The sequence below is a fragment of the Ranitomeya imitator genome, chromosome 1, assembly GCF_032444005.1.
Source record: "Ranitomeya imitator isolate aRanImi1 chromosome 1, aRanImi1.pri, whole genome shotgun sequence".
In the NCBI taxonomy this organism is placed as follows: domain Eukaryota; kingdom Metazoa; phylum Chordata; class Amphibia; order Anura; family Dendrobatidae; genus Ranitomeya; species Ranitomeya imitator.
The window spans coordinates 1,233,930,025-1,233,946,342 of record NC_091282.1 but is presented as its reverse complement, the minus strand read 5'-3'; the positions used below and the strand labels follow the sequence as shown (position 1 = coordinate 1,233,946,342).

Here is a 16,318-nt window from a genome sequence, read left to right as displayed (position 1 = left end):
AACGTGCAAGGACAGGTGCAGTGCGGGAGGCATTAGTGCCTGTGTCATGGACAGGGGATTGGGAAGGACCTAGCACAAGGGAAGAGGCAGTGGTGTCACCCACTGGTACCAATCACTGACCCAGGCATTCGGCCCACCAAGTCGGGTGCTTAGACAACATGTGCCTGATCATGCTGGTGATAGCTGGGTTCTAATTGGTCAGGCCTCTGCTGATCTTGGCATGGCACAGGTTGCAAATGACTATTTTTGTGTGTCAGAATCTCTTTGAAAAAATCCCGTCTACTATTTGACAGAGAAATTCACAAGTGTCAGTGCTCTGCAGAACAGTTGCCCACCTTCTTCTTCTGATCACGCACTGCCTCTTCCTGTCTGTTTCAGTGCTGCTGATCCCTCCCCTCAGCACTGCTGGTCTCACTCTGCATTATAGATTCCCAGGTTGAGTTTCTGATTTTGTCATCCATCACCTGGTGGGGTTCATGTATGTGGTGCTCTGATTATATATTCATAATGCAGACTGCTGATAGGTCACTGATCCCTCATTGACCTGCCCCCTAATTTGCATAATGAATATACCAATGTATATATTTGAAAAAAAGCATGTCACTTAATCAAAATGGTGATGTCTGTGACACCTGCGCACTTTCTCTTATCGTTTAGTGCCTATTATCATCCTGTGTTTCAAAGGAAAAAAATCACCAACAAGGTATCTTTTTTTTTCAGTTTAAAGGCGCCGACCTGACACTGTGTATACGTTACTATGCCCAATCCTGCTGACAGGTTCCCTTTAACAATTACCTGACATATCAGCAACCGTGTCTCATTGTCATCTACCTCCTTAGAGAAAATTTGCCATTTCCCACGATCATCTTGTTGCCGTTCTACTCTAAGTTTTGTAATCAATAAACAGCATCTCCTTCTGTTCCTTTTGGAACATGCAGGGTGAGAGGCCACAATCAAAAAATGATGTTGTAAAAAGCTCCTTGTAGTGTTCTAGTGTGGGTTTACTGGTCTCCTGAAACTCAGCATGGTGGGAAGAAGGAGAATTGGGGTGAGGTTTAAGTGATCCAGAATTATGTAGCGCTCCATTTCCCTTTGATCTTGCACTATAAGGGATCACCCCTCTGTCAATAAACTTTTAGATATTATCTTGGAAAGGCAACTGCTCTGTGTCTCTCTGATTTATTCCTCCCATCTCTAGGTGCATGAGATATAGATGTACCTGAGTTTAGTTCAAGAGAGAAAAATCCCTTCTTTAACAACTTGGAGGCCCCAGCGAGATTATATTCCCCTTAGACTTTCATTCCAGACAGAACAAAATTGCCTGCCTACTGTCTCCAAAACAGAAAAATAAAGCCCGGGTAAGTGAGCAATTGCTCGCATTTTTTCTGTCTCTCCGGACAAGGTGGTTGGTAGGTCAGTCTGCGGGGATTTTCTAATGGGAATCCCCTCAGGTAGAACATATTTAAGTTATCTGTAATAATTCTAGTCTGATGCTTCCTGCCTCCTCTGTTGTTACCATTGAAATATGGGTCTGCTCTGGTTTGATTGTCTTACCATTGGGGTAGTTCCTTTTGATGTGTCCAAATTGGCCACACCAAAAGCAAAGCCCCTTTTGCTTACATTCCTCCAAGCCAATCACCCCCCATCTTTTCTCTTCCTTTCCCCCTGTTCTCTTGTGATATATACCTGCCGCCTGCACAGCCATTCACCATGACAGGTGCGGGTTTCTGCTGCTTCTTTGCTTTCAGGCTGTTGATCTGGTCCTCTTTACCTCTAAACATTTAATATTAAAAAGAAATTAGTAACCTGCAGGAGGCAAAACTTATTTTGCGAATTTAAAACCAACATAATTTAACACAAAGCACATATTACTCTATGGATGACTAATTCAATGCAGAAAAAAATGTGAACTCTTTTTTCGAGCGTTGTATACCATTGAAGTGTAGCACAAAGTACATAATATTCTATGGATGAAAAATTCAATCGAGAAAACTTTTTGAATTATTTTTTTAAATGTTTTATACTACTAAAATGTAAGAAAAAGCACTTAATACTGTTTGAAAAGCAAATTCTATCCAGATACATTTTTGAATTATTTTTTTGGAGTGTTATATACCACTGAAATGTAAGACAAAGTAGGTAATACTCTATGGATGACTAATTTCATATTGAAAAAATTATGAACACTTTTTTGGAGTGATAAGTACCACCGAAAAGAAACAAAAAGTAGTTAATAAACTATGGATGGCAAACTCAATCCAGAAAATTTTGTGAACTCTTTTTTGGAGTGTTATATACCACCGGAAAGTAAAACAAATCATGTAATACTATATGGATGACAAATTGAGTCCTAAAAAATTTTTGACTGCTTTTTTGATTGTTATATGCCACCAAAATGTAACAAAAACCACATAACGCTCTAGAGATAACAAATTCAATCCATTAAAGTTTTTGAACGCTTTTTTAGAGTTTTATATATCACCAAAATGTAAAACAAAGCATTTACAACTCTATGGATGAGAAATTGAAACCATAAGAATGCTTTTGTGGAGTGTTATATACCACCTAAATGCAACACAAAGTATGCAATACTCTATGGATGACAAATTCAATCCAGAAAAAGTTTGAGCGTGGAAAACAAATTGAATCCAGGAAAATTGTGAATGCTTTTGTGGAGTGTTATATAACACGGAAATGTAAAACAAAACATGTATTACTTTATGGATTACAAACTCAATCCAGAAATAAATTTTAATGTTTTTTGAAGAATTATATATCACCCAAGAGTACCACAAAAAGTGTCATACTTTATAGATGACAAATTCAATCAAGAAAATTTTTTTAATGCTTTTGTGGAGAGTTATATACATCTGAAATGTAACACAAACCACATAACACCTATGGATGACTAATTAAATCCAGAAAAATTTTGAACATTTTTTTGAAGGGTTATGTACCACTGAAATGTTACACATATCGCATAATACTCTCTGGATGACAAATTGAATCCAGAAAAAAAGTGAAAGATTTTGTGGAGAGTTATATGCCACTGAAATTAAGGACAAAGTACACAATACTCTGTGGATGACTAATTGAATCCAGAAAAACATTTGACACCTTTTGTCAAGTGTCATATTGTTAGGGCTGGTGGAACACACCGAGTAGATATAAAGATAGTAAAGCAGCGTTTGCAGCCCGGGATCCACCATGCAGGAGTGGAACCTGCTGCTAGTTAATGGCGGCACTATATGGCGGTACTACGCCAGAATAGACACGGATTCCTTCACTCGGTCTGTATAGGAACGAACTCTGTTGCTTCACAGAGTCGCAGGGAATAAAGGTAACGCTGTGCCCTGTTAGCAGTCACAGGGTGCAGCACATGGATACTAGTGGGATCCCTGCAATTCACCCCCACTATACTGGTGATTGATCCCGCTCTGACCCTCGGTGGCATTTGAGCCCGAGCCTGAGGATGCCCTGAGTCAGATGCTGGGAACAAGCAGGAGTTCCCACCCTACACTGATGGATTGTCAGGAGACACTGGAGATAGCTTCACAGAGTGTGTACAGCACCACACTGGCGGTCACTGCTGGTTAGATGCAGTATAGATTATGCCTGGTGCTGGATGGCGCTATCTGGCGCTAGACAGCTCCAACATTCGCGAACATTCATCAACTCTAGGGATAGGAATGATTCGGAGCTTTCACCAGAACAGGCATACATCCACACACACACAATTACTGATTTATACCAGCACATTGCCATGTGGCCATGCAAACCTTTTATAGAGGAAGCTCTCCAGGACCTTCCTAGTTGTCCAATAAGGAGCTGCTATAGGACCTGAGCATATGACCCCCGACCTCCAATGAGAGGTCATCCCTTGGGCATGCTCAGTAGAGGAAAAGCAGGACTTATTCCCAGGAGCATCTGCTCGCTGCTGAACCATGCTGGTTTCAATGGCAGAGCCTGGAAGATCAGCAGTAACCAAGTGCACAGTATCTGCCTGAGCCAGACGCTGGGACCGACGTCTCTGCTGAGCAGGCTCCACTGCGGCTGGATGTGCATCAGTGGAGATCCTCATTCTCTCCTTGGAGGCCCTGATGGCATCCTGTGTGCAGTCCCAAATGTCACGTGCCTCCACAGCCCAGTCTGCCACCCTGAAGTCGGCGGAAGACACGGGCATGGGCACAGGAACACGCTGATGCTGGCCGTAATTAAGGAGGAATGAGGGTCTGCCCAGTGGAGTCGTCTATGGCGTTGTTCAGTGCAAACTCCGCCCACGGTAGCAAGGATGCCAAGTCATCCTGCCTGGCTGAGACAAAATGTCGCAGGTATGTGACCAGGGTCTGATTGGCCCTCTCTACCAACACATTCCTCTCGGGATGGTATGCTGAAGAGAGATTCAGCTTGATGCTGAGAAGACGACAAAGCTCTCTCCAGAACCAAGACGCAAACTGGGGTCCCCGGTCACTGGCAATTTTGTCAGGCATACCGTGTAGGCAGAAAACGTGCTTGATAAAAAAACGCCGCCAAGGCCCATGCAGAAGGTTGCCGTGGAAGTGGTAGCAAGTGCACCATTTTGTAAAAATGGTCGGTGACTAGCCAAATTATGGTGCAGCTATGGGACTTGGGTAAGCCCACCACAAAGTCCATCCTTACCATTTCCCAGGGCATGTCCGCCACGGCAGGGGGTAAAGTAGCCCAGCTGGCCGTTGTTGAGGAGACTTTTTTTTGGCGCAGGAGACACACGCCCGAATATAGTCTCCGATGTCACGGGCTATATGCGGCCACCAGTACGTCCCCGCCAGAAGCTCAGATGTCCTTTTGGTCCCGAAGTGTTCACCTACCCTAGACGAGTGAGCCCCAGAGAGAACCTCCGGTAACAAATTAGATGGCACAAAAGTCTTCACCTGGGGCACAGACTCTAGCGAACCCGGGGCCACGATCCTCAAGCTCTCAGAAGAGACATTCAGCCAAGGCTCCTCCTTCTCTGCTGATGACACTATGGAGCGGGAGACAGCGTCAGCATGAATGTTCTTCTTGCTGGAGAGAAAATGGAGGGTGAAATGGAACCCGGAGAAGAACAGGGACCATCTAGCCTGGCAAAAATTTAGCCGCTGGGCAGTCTGTATATACACAAAATTTTTGTGGTATGTGTAAACTTGGAAGGGAAAGCGAGCCCCCTCCAGGAGGTGTCTCCACTCCGTGAAAGCCAACTTCATGGCTAGCAACTCCCTGTCTCCGATGGAATAATTCCTCTCCGCTGGTGTGAAGGTCTTGGAGAAGAAGATGCAAGGATGCTTCCGACCTTGAGAATCCTTCTGGAAGAGGACTGCTCCAGCACCGACGGAGGAGGCATCCACCTCCATGATAAATGGTTTATCAACATCGGGGCGATGTAAAAAGGAGCGCTAGCGAAGTGTGACTTAATAGAGAGAAAGGCCTTGGAAACCTCCTCCGATCACAATTTGGGATTTGCTCCCTTCATGGTGAGGGCAACCAAGGGAGCTACCAAAGTTGAGAAGTGGGGAATTAACAGGCGATAATTAGTGATGAGCGAACGTGCTCGCCACTATTCGTTACTCGCCCGAGTATCGGGGTACTCGGGGTACTCGCAGAGCAGTGAGCATTTCCGGGATTATTCGGCGGTAACTGCAGTCTCCACCCAGCAGTTTTGGCGGACTTTAGAGACCCAATCATGTGCAGGGATTGTCTGCCAGGCCATGAAATGCTGCAGCCTTCTTTGTGCTCTAAGTTTGAGCATTGAAGGCCGGTGTACTTACTTTGTGGCTGTGTGATACTCAAATTGTATACAGCACCATTCAGCCTAAAAAATTTTGAAAGGCCACAGAATTGCCAGTGTGGTTTTTCTGTTACAGCCGTCATATATCTCTGCTCCATGTTTTGCTATTGGAGGCCGGTGTACTTGCTTTGTGGCTGTGTGATACTCAAATTCTATACAGCGCTATTTAGCCCCCCCAAAAATTTGAAAGGCCACAGATTTGCCAGTGTGGTATTTCCGTTACAGCCGTCATATATCTCTGCTCCAAGTTTTGCCATTGGAGTCCGGTGTACTTATTTTTTCGCTGTGTGATACTCAAATTCTATACAGCGCTGTTTAGCCTCCCAAAAAATTTGAAAGGCCACAGATTTGCCAGTGTGGTATTTCTATTACAGCCGTCATATATCTCTGCTCCAAGTTTTGCCATTGGAGGCCGGTGTACTTATTTTTTGGCTGTGATACTCTAATTCTATACAGCACTATTTATCATAAAAAAATTAAAATGCCACAGATTTGCCAGTGTGGTATTTCTGTGAGAGCCCTCATATATCTCTGCTCCAAGTTTGGTCATTGGAGGCCGGTGTACTTATTTTTTGGCTGTGTTATACTCAAATTATATACAGCACTATTTTGCATATCAAACAAAAAAAAAGGCCACATATTTGCCAGTGTGGTATTTCCGTGACAGCCGGCATATAACTGTGTGCTCCAAGTTTGGTCATTATAGGCCGGTGTACGCCTTTTTCTGCTTTCTGATACTCTAATTCTATACAGCACTATTTAGCTTCCGAAAGAAAAGACACATATTTGCCAGTGTGTTATTGCTGTGAGACGTCTGATGTATTTGTGGCCTACAAAATGTGGAAATTCAGGCCTACATTAAGCTGTATTTGATGTCTGTTACCCTAGTTCGGTATACTATTTTACTTTACAAAATTAACAAATACAGGCCACATTTCTAACTGTGTGGTATCTCGTTAAAAATACTTCTCTTTCAAGTTGTTATGGCTGCTTCATGACTGTGTTAAATGCTCCAACTACTACTACCACCATCCTCATATTCTGCCTACAGGCAGTCACTGCGCACATAGAAAGTCTGAGGAGCAGAGTGTGAATGCTTTTCCGGTGTTGTACTTTGTCTCTGTATTACGTAAGCGTGTGCTCCCGCCAATAAAAGGATTACTGCCAGAAAGCGAGGAGCCATGTTCACAGTGACTGCCAGAAAGCGAGGCACCGTGCGCTCCATGACCGTGAGTACAGGGCACGTTCGCAGTAGAGAGACAGTTCATGTTCCCTGCTCAGCTTTGCAAAATAATAATTAAAGGGCACCGAGGAATGACAGAGGACATTGGTACAGTTAGCAAGGTACTCCCTCAGCATTTTACAAAACAAAACACTCCTTGTGACAGTCCTCCACGCCTCAGGGCCAGGGCGATGGGATGGTCTGAGAAAACTCTCCCTGAACTTTGTCAGTGTTCCACTGCCTCTGCTGGATTGGAGTTGTATCTCTCTCACCTGTACTACTTGCTTGGCCAATGAACTGTGACCTCCTCTGCAGGCGTTTTCAGATGGGAATTGTTTTAATAATTCTGTAAGAAGGGCCCTATGCTCCTCCAACATCGTACTACACCTGTCTGCCTCTGGAATAAGAGAAATAAAGTTCTCCTTATAGCGTGTGTCTGGAAGTGTCACCAATCAGTATTCCCTGTCACCCAAAATTTTGATAACGCGAGGGTGACGGGAAAGGCAAAGGAACATAAACTCAGGCATGCGTGCAAGACTGCTAACAGTCGATACTTCCGTGTCATCACCAAAAGGACAACTGAACATGCTCTCCTCCTCCTCCTTGTCCTCCAGCCTCCACAACTTTCAACAAACCTCAGTAATATCATTGTAAATACATCCTTGTAAATACATTCCCCTGTAGTTTTTATCTCCCCCACCTCATTGTAGATAGTAAGTTGTCACGAGTTGGATTTCTTTGGGGGGGGTTTAATTATTGTTCTCGTTGTTACTTAGTGTAGATTGTAAGCTGTCACGAGCAGGGTTGTTTTATTTCTGTGTAATTATTGTATTATTGTTATCGTTTATCGTTTTTACTTAGGAGGACTGTTGTGTTTCAAACTGTAAATATGTTGACGCTATATAAATAAGTATAAATATTTATATTAGAACACGGAGAAGCAGGATGGAGATGTTAATTATGGCGTCATTGCCGCTCACCATCTTGGTGAATTCCTCAAAGTTTTGGAGGATGGTACATATGTCTGACATCCAAGTCCACACACCAGTCGGTGAGCCAGAAGCTGCAAGCGCTGCAGAATCACGGCAAGGGCGGATGAAGCTGTAGCTGGCTTTCTAAAATGGGTATTTAGAGCCTCGTACTTTTCCTAGCAGATCTGGCACCTCCGTGTCGTTTTTCAGTAAACATTGAACAATGAGGTTAATCACATGGGCCAGGCATGGCACGTGTGTGAGCTTGCCACCAGGTTCCAGCCATTGTCACACACGACCATGCCTGGCTGTAGGTTCAGTGGTGTCAGCCACAGATCTGCCTGCCCTTTCAGAGCTGTCCACAACTCTTCATCATTGTGTGGTTTGTCACCTAATCATATTTGCTTCAGCACAGCCTGTTGATGATTGCCTGAGGCAATGCTGCACTGCTTCCAGCTTGTGACTGATGTGTTATTTTTGGAGATTGAGGCCGCAGAGGATGCGAAGGAAGAGGAGGTGCAGGAGCTGTTGACTGTGGTGGCAACCCAGATTGATGTAGGGCCAGCAATACTCGGGGTTGGGAGGACGTGCACCATCTCAAGGTTGGACTGTGTCCCGGCTTCCACTATCTTAACCCTGTGTGCCTTTAGTGAGATGTACCGTCCCTGACCACAAGCACTTGTCCACGTGTCTGTGGTTAGGTGGACTTTCTCAATAACAGCATTGTGGAGGGCACGGGTAATGTTGTGGGACACGTGCCTGAGTAATGCCGGTCTGGCACAAGGTACAAATAGTCCCACATGTTCGGGGCCTCGAGGTGATCCTCAACTCTGCCCTCTCTTTCAAGATACATATCCAAGCCCTGAGCCACTACAACCCAAAAATATTTCTAGGATCCGTACATTCCAAAAAACTGCAAAAATGTTTGCGCACACCCTCAGGATTTCCCGCCTACACTATTGCACCCTTCTACTGTCTGGCCTCCCCACTAGCACTCTTGCGCCACTACAATCTATCCTAAACTATGATGCCCAAGTAAACCAACTGTCCCTCTATTATTCCCCTGCCTCTCCTCTCTGCCAGGCCCTTCACTACCTTCCAATTGCCCAGAGGCTACAGTTCTAAACCCTGAATATGACAGACAAAGTCTTCCATAACCTGTGTCGATACATATGCAACATGGTCTCCCAATGTCCGACTGGTTCATGGCTTCCTCTACGCTAACCAGTGTGCCGTCAGTGAGATGTACCATCCCTGCCCACATGCACTTGTCCAAGTGTCCGTGCTTAGGAGCACTTTCCCTGTAACAGCATTGTAGAGGGCCCGGGTAATGTTGTGGGATATGTGCTTGCTTGTCGAATGTCATGATGGCAGACAGGGAAAATTTGTGGCAGCTGGGTAATGAGTTCCTTGTGATGGTAACCACCATCAGGTTGCTGAAAGCTTAAGTCTCACATGGGCATAAAATGCAACATTTCGCACGCAAGCAGACGAGAAATGTGTGAATTTAGTACTGTGGCATTGGCTGCTTATTTCCGCTTGCGTTCCCAAGAATGGGGTATGGTCAACTGAACGCTGCGATGGGACAAGGACGTGGACATGCTTGTTGATGGTGCTAGTTGAGTTTGTGTGCAACTGCAGATGCAGGGCATGAGGCATCTTTGCATGCACCATGGACAGGGGATTTGCTTGCACGCACAACATTGGAAGAAGCAGTGGTATCACCCCGCAGACACTGTTCATGGTCATGGAGCCTTGTGTTCAACCAACAAAGTCGAGTGCCTTGCTGCCATGTGCCTAATCATGCTTGTGGTGGTTAGGAATGGAGTTTTGCTAACTCTGCTAATGCGGAACTGGCTGTTGGTGCAAATGGCCTTCTGGGGGTTATCGGCAGAGTCTTTTAAAAACAACCTGTGTGTTATGTGGACATTCAGCGTCTCCCTCTACCACACCTCCTCACCTCGACCACGGTCTTTCGGTGTTCAAGGCTCAGTTCTAGGACCCCTACACTTCTTCATCTACACCTTCGGCCTGGGACAGCTGATGTAATGGCAAGGTTTACAATATCATCAGTAAGCCGATGACATGCAGATCTATCTATCTTTACCTGACATTACCTCCTTACTGACCCAAATCACAAGTCTTGCCGCTATTTTATCCTTCTTTTATGCTTGCTTTCAAAAAGTGGACATGGACAAAACAGAATAAATCATCTTTCAACCGTCTCACACTGAATAGACAGGAGAGCTGTGTATGCATCATTCTTTGCCACTTTAGTAAGAGGGAAAGTTTGCCCAAGAGAAAATTATTTTCCAGACATTCATGGCCTTTTTGTTGCACATTTTTTTGCAGCTGTGATCTTCATCTTCTTGGTGTGTATGTGGTAAATTAATTTCAAAGTTGTCATCAATACCATCATTGTCCATATCTTGTAAAGAGGAAATCTGGTGTTTCCCAGGGTTGTGGTTATCGACTCTTAGTTCCATTCCTTTAACAGTGTTTGTTACACTAGAACAAAAAATTTGCGACTGTGACATTTGGATATTATTGGTAATATGTATTGGTGTAGATGATGAAGCATGTGCCACATGTGTGTTTATAGTTACGGACGATGCACTCCACTTTTTTAAATATTATAATTTTGTATATAAAGCATATGACATGCAGAAACACAGTCTGACACATTTTCCAGATAGGTACCACTAATACTAAATCAATTCATACATTTTCATTTTACGAAAACAGGACCCTTACCCCATAACCAACCCTCCCTCACCCCAGTCCCTTAACTATTATCCAATACAGGGTGTTTGGTTGATACGTTTTTTGCAAAAAATGTATACTAAGCTGCTCCACCAAACGTCATGGTATACCCATATAGAGCAGTCCTAACTGATGTGTGCAATCCCTATCTGATGTATTTAAAAACCTGATCATCTGTATAGTACCTGTATGAGCAGGGCTCAGAGAGGAAATGTCCATGTGGACACGCTGAATGGAACAGCTTTTGTGCAGATAGCCCACAAGGAGTGGTGGATAACTCCCTAATCTTGTAGACATAAGTGAACAATTATGGAAACAGAAACACATGGGCTACTTGCCCAGTGAACAAGTCTGTAGGAACATGTTCACACACCACCAAGAAACTTGAAGACACAAAAGAGCACAGTAAAACCAAAAACACTCCTTTGCAAAAAAATCACAGTAATCAGCAAGTGCTAGTAAAAAGATGAAAAAACATGGTATTTGGTTGATACGTTTTTTGCAAAAAAGTATACTAAGCTGCTCGACCAAACATCAAGGTATACCCATATAGAGCAGTCCTAACTGATGTATGCAATCCCTATCTGATGTATTTAAAAACCTGATCATCTGTATATTACCTGTATGTTTTTTACATCTTTTTTACATCTTTTTACTAGCACTTGCTGATTACTGTGATTTTTTTGCAACTGAGTGTTTTTGGTTTTACTGTGCTCTTTTATGTCTTCAAGTTTCTTGGTGGTGTGTGAACATGTTCCTACAGACTTTTTCACTGTGCAAGTAGCCCATGTGTTTCTGTTATTCTATTAACCAACTGACAACATCACCTCTTGAAAATTGTCCAACAGTACATGTAAAAGTCCCTCCAGAAGCAACTAAACAACCCCCATTCTACTCTGCAATAACTCAGGAGACGCCACGCCTGGGTAATCCATCCATCCGCCCCACACATTTTCAAATTTTGTATTCTCTGACCTCTCTAGATGTAGATATTCCTTTCCATACGGAAAATAAAATTAATGTTATTAATAAATTCCTTTTTCCCTGGAGGTTTTTCAGACAACCGGTAAATCACAATAAGCTTTCTCGCAGCATACAACAATCTTGCAATAATCAGCCTTCCACATTCATCCGTAGAAATATCATCCATACAACTCAGAAGGCTAGTCAGCTGGTTACGCACCACATTTAGCCCTGTCACCTCTTGAATCAAGTTAAGCACCTTCACCCAAAAGGGTTGGAGGTGAGAGCACGACCACATCATATGTATGACATCTGCATCATCCTCAACGCACCTTCGGCATTTTGAGTCACCTCTCAGTCCTGCCTTCCTCATCCATGCCATGGTCCTGTACACCCTATACACCAGGTATAACTCCGACACCCTCTTAGCCTCACTCAAGGACGGAAGTATAGACTTCCACTGGGACTCCGACAAAGGACCCACGTCCGCCCCCCATTTTTCATTTAGCCTTAATGGATGTTTCATTAAAAAGGTATCCAACCGACCCCTGTACATCATGGTAATAAACCCCCTCGTACTCCTCTGAGACCTGATAAGATTCAACAAGCTATCGGACTGCAGAATCATGTGCGACCCCTCCTTTTGACAATTTAGGGCGTGTCGCAAATGCAAATATTGAAAGAACATCTTCTGGGACAAAGGAAACTCAGTCCTAAATGTCTCTAATGTTTTACGAACATCCCCATCAAGCAACTGAGACACGAACCAAATGCCAATGCGCCTCCACTGACTGAACCCCTCGTAAGTTACTCCCTTCCAATACTTAATTTTCTGCCACACTTTCCCCATCATAGCTATTGTTGGGAATTGTTTGGAGTTCATTCTGAATCTGCCTGCTTCCAGACTGGCTAACAATGGGCCTTTCCCTACCACGTGTTCAATGATTGTCTCCGCTTAAGCGCCCTCTTCCGATTCTCCTCAACCTACCATATGCTGGCATTGAGATTCTGTACAGTAAATCCATGGATTGGGGACCACCAAACCACCCTCATCCTTCACCCTTAGCAGATGTTCCAATGTGATGCCCACCAGGCCACCCTTCCAAATTAAGTCCCTAAATAGAGTCTTGATCCTATAAAATGTACTCTGAGGCAGCCACACTGGAGCATTATGCAATAAGTATAGGAGCTGAGACATGAGCATCATTTTGACCAAATTTACTCTTCCTGCAACTGACAGAAATAGCTTCTTCCGGGCCCCAATTTTCAGCTGGAACTTCACAAGCATAGGAGTCAGGTTGAGCCGTGCATAGGAGTCAGGTTGAGCCGCACATAGTCCTCTATTTTGCCTGAAACCATGATCCACAGATATTTACACACCTGTACCACCATTAAGGGAACCCCAGGGTCTAGTGTCAGAGGAGCAACAACACAGACTTATCCCAATTAACAGATAATCCGGAAAGATCCCCAATTTTTTTTAATGCTGTTCAGAACAGCACCCAAAGACTACTGCGCATCGTCCAAGAACAGTAACACATCATCCGCGTAAAGGGCAATCTTTTCTTCATGGTTTCCATATCTAAATCCCTTTATGTCCCTATACCTCCATATCACCGCCACCAAGGGCTCAACAGCAATTGCAATCAAGGGAGGAGACAAGGGGCACCTCTACCGTGTTCCCCTATACAAAGGGAAATCCCCCACAAGAGCCCATTTACCCGTATCCTGGCTCTTGGAGAGTCATAAAACAATTGCACTCAAATTATAAATCTCTCACCAAAATCCATAGCCTTCATAACACAAATAACGCCATTCTAAACTATCAAAAGCCTTTGCTGTGTCTAAAGACACCACAACCCTCTGACGCATATTGTCTGATTTTACCTGCATATTGAGAAACAATCGTCTAAGATTACATGCTGTTGAACCATTGGGCATAAAACCGGACTGTTCTCAATTTATTAGAGTCGTTATCACCTTGTTAAGACGATTAGCCAATATTTTGGCCAAGATTTTGATATCTATGGTTAATAATGAGATTGGGCGAGAAGAAGCTGGATCCGTCGGATCCTTACCCTGTTTTGGCAATACTTCAGTTATTGCCACAGGCATGGACCACGAAAACTCACCCTCCACCACACCAGCAGCATACACCTCCAACAAAATGTGAAACAATACCTTGTATTTACATTTTATTTACACCTCCCCGGGGATACCATCCACCCCTTGGGCTTTAGCATTAGGCATAGAGGCCAGTGCGGCGTCAAGCTCCTACAAATTAAACGGCTGTTCAAGAAGTTCCTGATCAACCGTCCAAAGTCTAGGAAGCTGAACCTCTGCCAGAAAACCATCCACCTCCTCCATCGTTGGTTGTACCCGCGACTTAGAAAGATCCGAATAATACTCTGTCATCACCTCCAAATTGCCACGTGACCAGTAAGCTCCGACCCATCCTTTCCCTTCAAAGCAACTATATAGTAACATAGTAACATAGTTAGTAAGGCCGAAAAAAGACATTTGTCCATCCAGTTCAGCCTATATTCCATCATAATAAATACCCAGATCTACGTCCTTCTACAGAACCTAATAATTGTATGATACAATATTGTTCTGCTCCAGGAAGACATCCAGGCATCTCTTGAACCCCTCGACTGAGTTCGCCATCACCACCTCCTCAGGCAAGCAATTCCAGATTCTCACTGCCCTAACAGTAAAGAATCCTCTTCTATGTTGGTGGAAAAACCTTCTCTCCTCCAGACGCAAAGAATGCCCCCTTGTGCCCGTCACCTTCCTTGGTATAAACAGATCTTCAGCGAGATATTTGTATTGTCCCCTTATATACTTATACATGGTTATTAGATCGCCCCTCAGTCGTCTTTTTTCTAGACTAAATAATCCTAATTTCGCTAATCTATCTGGGTATTGTAGTTCTCCCATCCCCTTTATTAATTTTGTTGCCCTCCTTTGTACTCTCTCTAGTTCCATTATATCCTTCCTGAGCACCGGTGCCCAAAACTGGACACAGTACTCCATGTGCGGTCTAACTAGGGATTTGTACAGAGGCAGTATAATGCTCTCATCATGTGTATCCAGACCTCTTTTAATGCACCCCATGATCCTGTTTGCCTTGGCAGCTGCTGCCTGGCACTGGCTGCTCCAGGTAAGTTTATCATTAACTAGGATCCCCAAGTCCTTCTCCCTGTCAGATTTACCCAGTGGTTTCCCGTTCAGTGTGTAATGGTGATATTGATTCCCTCTTCCCATGTGTATAACCTTACATTTATCATTGTTAAACCTCATCTGCCACCTTTCAGCCCAAGTTTCCAACTTATCCAGATCCATCTGTAGCAGAATACTATCTTCTCTTGTATTAACTGCTTTACATAGTTTTGTATCATCTGCAAATATCGATATTTTACTGTGTAAACCTTTTACCAGATCATTAATGAATATGTTGAAGAGAACAGGTCCCAATACTGACCCCTGCGGTACCCCACTGGTCACAGCGACCCAGTTAGAGACTATACCATTTATAACCACCCTCTGCTTTCTATCACTAAGCCAGTTACTAACCCATTTACACACATGTTCCCCCAGACCAAGCATTCTCATTTTGTGTACCAACCTCTTGTGCGGCACGGTATCAAACGCTTTGGAAAAATCGAGATATACCACGTCCAATGACTCACCGTGGTCCAGCCTATAGCTTACCTCTTCATAAAAACTGATTAGATTGGTTTGACAGGAGCGATTTCTCATAAACCCATGCTGATATGGAGTTAAACAGTTATTCTCATTGAGATAATCCAGAATAACATCCCTCAGAAACCCTTCAAATATTTTACCAACAATAGAGGTTAGACTTACTGGCCTATAATTTCCAGGTTCACTTTTAGAGCCCTTTTTGAATATTGGCACCACATTTGCTATGCGCCAGTCCTGTGGAACAGACCCTGTCGCTATAGAGTCACTAAAAATAAGAAATAATGGTTTATCTATTACATTACTTAGTTCTCTTAGTACTCGTGGGTGTATGCCATCCGGACCCGGAGATTTATCTATTTTAATCTTATTTAGCCGGTTTCGCACCTCTTCTTGGGTTAGATTGGTGACCCTTAATATAGGGTTTTCATTGTTTCTTGGGATTTCACCTAGCATTTCATTTTCCACCGTGAATACCGTGGAGAAGAAGGTGTTTAATATGTTAGCTTTTTCCTCGTCATCTACAACCATTCTTTCCTCACTATTTTTTAAGGGGCCTACATTTTCAGTTTTTATTCTTTTACTATTGATATAGTTGAAGAACAGTTTGGGATTAGTTTTACTCTCCTTAGCAATGTGCTTCTCTGTTTCCTTTTTGGCAGCTTTAATTAGTTTTTTAGATAAAGTATTTTTCTCCCTATAGTTTTTTAGAGCTTCAATGGTGCCATCCTGCTTTAGTAGTGCAAATGCTTTCTTTTTACTGTTAATTGCCTGTCTTACTTCTTTGTTTAGCCACATTGGGTTTTTCCTATTTCTAGTCCTTTTATTCCCACAAGGTATAAACCGCTTACACTGCCTATTTAGGATGTTCTTAAACATTTCCCATTTATT

At 43.6% G+C, this 16,318-nt stretch overlaps 1 long non-coding RNA gene across 1 annotated transcript in view; it reads left to right on the top strand.

Moving 5' to 3' along the window:
* Window positions 1–6,981: 6,981 nt before the first annotated feature.
* Window positions 6,982–16,318, top strand: part of LOC138658397 (uncharacterized) — a 158,216-nt gene continuing 148,879 nt past the window's right edge. The window contains exon 1 of the long non-coding RNA XR_011317487.1: window positions 6,982–7,032. This is a non-coding gene — a long non-coding RNA (uncharacterized lncRNA). The remainder of the gene's footprint in view (window positions 7,033–16,318) is intronic.